At 52.3% G+C, this 2500-nt stretch overlaps 1 non-coding gene across 1 annotated transcript; it reads left to right on the forward strand.

Moving 5' to 3' along the window:
* Positions 1 to 1219: 1219 nt before the first annotated feature.
* LOC117320233 lies at positions 1220 to 1369 on the forward strand. The gene has a single exon (XR_004530957.1). It is a non-coding gene; the product is annotated as a 5.8S ribosomal RNA (ribosomal RNA).
* Positions 1370 to 2500: the final 1131 nt, after the last annotated feature.

Raw genomic sequence — 2500 nt, forward strand, 5'->3', positions numbered from 1 at the left:
GGTTTATGATTAGGGGACAGACGGGGGCATTCGTATTACGTGTTAGAGGTGAAATTCTTGGATCGCCGTAAGACAACTACTGCGAAAGCATTTGCCAAGAATGTTTTCATTAATCAAGATCGAAAGTCAGAGGTTCGAAGACGATCAGATACCGTCGTAGTTCTGACCATAAACGATGCCAACTAGCGATCCGCCGGAGTTGCTTCAATGACTCGGCGGGCAGCTTACGGGAAACCAAAGTTTTTGGTTCCGGGGAAGTATGGTTGCAAAGCTGAAACTTAAAGGAATTGACGGAAGGGCACCACCAGGAGTGGAGCCTGCGGCCTTAATTTGACTCAACACGGAAAACTCACCCGGCCCGGACACTGTAAGGATGACAGATTGAGAGCTCTTTCTTGATTCTGTGGTGGTGTGCATGGCCGTTCTTAGTTTTGGTGGAGCGATTGTCTGGTTAATTCCGATAACGAACGAGACTCTAGCCTGCTAAATAGTTCACCGATCCGCTCTGCTTCGGTGCAACTTCTTAGAGGACAAGTGGCGTTTAGCCACACGAGATTGAGCAATAACAGGTATTGATGCCCTTAGATGTTCGGGGCCGCACGCGCGCTACACTGAAGGAATCAACGTGCTCTTATCCTTGCCCGGAAGGGTTGGGTAACCCGTTGAACCTCCTTCGTGCTAGGGATTGGGGCTTGTAATTCTTCCCCATGAACGAGGAATTCCCATAAGCGCGAGTCATAAGCTCGCGTTGATTACGTCCCTGCCCTTTGTACACACCGCCCGTCGCTACTACCGATTGAATGGTTTAGTGAGCTCCTCGGATTGGTCCCGACACGGGGGAAACTCTCGAGTCGGTGTGGCCGAAAAGACGAGCAAACTTGATTATTTAGAGGAAGTAAAGTCGTAACAAGGTTTCCGTAGGTGAACCTGCGGAAGGATCATTACCGAATTGCAAAACACGCAAAACTACACAATTCGTGTACGAAAAACGCAATGTCATCGAGACCAGGGCCAGACCCTACTCCGACTGACAAAACCCGTGACAACGCAAGACGAAACGTCGGGGTATCTGTACCGGTTTAATGAGCAACGGCCGCCCCGACGTTTAGTCATTCTTATCAATCAATACACGTACCAAGCAGTAACCAAAATTGCAGGGCAAAGGAACTTCGGGGCCACGGCTCTTCGTCAGCCTCAAAAAACAAAAACGAGATGAATGCACTCTAAGCGGTGGATCACTCGGCTCGTGTGTCGATGAAGAGCGCAGCCAGGTGCGTGAATTATGTGAATGCAGGACACATTGACATCGATTCTTGAACGCACATTGCGGCCCTGGGTCACTCCCGGAGCCACGCCTGTCTGAGGGTCGGCAAAACATCTATCGCAACGGTATGCACATAACGTTGCGCCTTGGGCCGTACAACTCCACGTCGATTGATTGTTTTCATGGTACGGGGAGCGGTCCCAAATGTTATCTGATCGGAGGTGCTTTACGCACGACAACCGAGTAGTTCGGTGTTGAAATCGCCCAGAACGGACGACAGAGACGCAGCTCGAATCACATCAGTGTGCGCTCGAATGTCACCGTCACTGACGTTTTCAGTTGAGACTCCGTGAAGGCCAAACCATTTATCGAAATGATCACTTTCCGACCTCATATCAAGACGAGACTACCCGCTGAATTAATCATTCACTAAGCGTAGGAAAAGAAACTAACAGGATTCCCCAGTAACGGCGAGTGAAGTGTGAGAGCCCTGCACCGAAATCCCTCAGCCTTGCGCTGGTCCGGGAATGTGGTGTTTTGGGACGACCGGCTGTCGTGCAGTCGGGTGGCCAAGTCCGCCCGATCGGGGCCCTCTCCCAAGTGGGGTCAGGCCTTTACCGGCACTCGTCTACCACGGCTATGGCTCGTCCTCGGGGAGTCGGTTTTTTGGGAATTGCAGCCCAAATCTGGTGGTAAACTCCATACTAAGGCTAAATACGACAAAGAGTCCGATTAGCGGGACAATACCGTGATGGAAAGTTGAAAAGAACTTTGGAAGAGAGAGTTCAGAGTCTTAACCGCTTAGAGGCCAACGGGTGGATCCTTAAAAGTCGAGCGCAGGGGAATTCATCTTGCTGTCGGGCGACGGGGGCGTTCTTAGAGTCCTTAACCCGCTCTGTCTGGGCGGGTCCGATTGCTGCCGGCGAGTGCACTTTCCCCCGGTCGAGCGCCACGACCTGGTTTCCTGCGGTCTAAGCTCTGCGAGAAGGTTCTCGTCACCTCTCGGGTGTCGAGTGTATAGATCTCAGTAGTCGTCTTTGCCGGGAGACTGAGGGTCTCCACTCCAACCAGCCTGCTCTCGTGTGCTTTCGTCAAATGGGGTCCACTGCTTGCAGTGTCACCGACCCCGCGATTGTATATCGGGGTTCTCAGCTAGGGGCGCTCTGGGTCAGTGGCGATTCGGTCGGGCATTCCACACCCGACCCGTCCTTGCAACCGGCCAAGGAGTCTAACATG

This window comes from Pecten maximus, unplaced genomic scaffold (genome assembly GCF_902652985.1).
Source record: "Pecten maximus unplaced genomic scaffold, xPecMax1.1, whole genome shotgun sequence".
Lineage (NCBI taxonomy): Eukaryota > Metazoa > Mollusca > Bivalvia > Pectinida > Pectinidae > Pecten > Pecten maximus.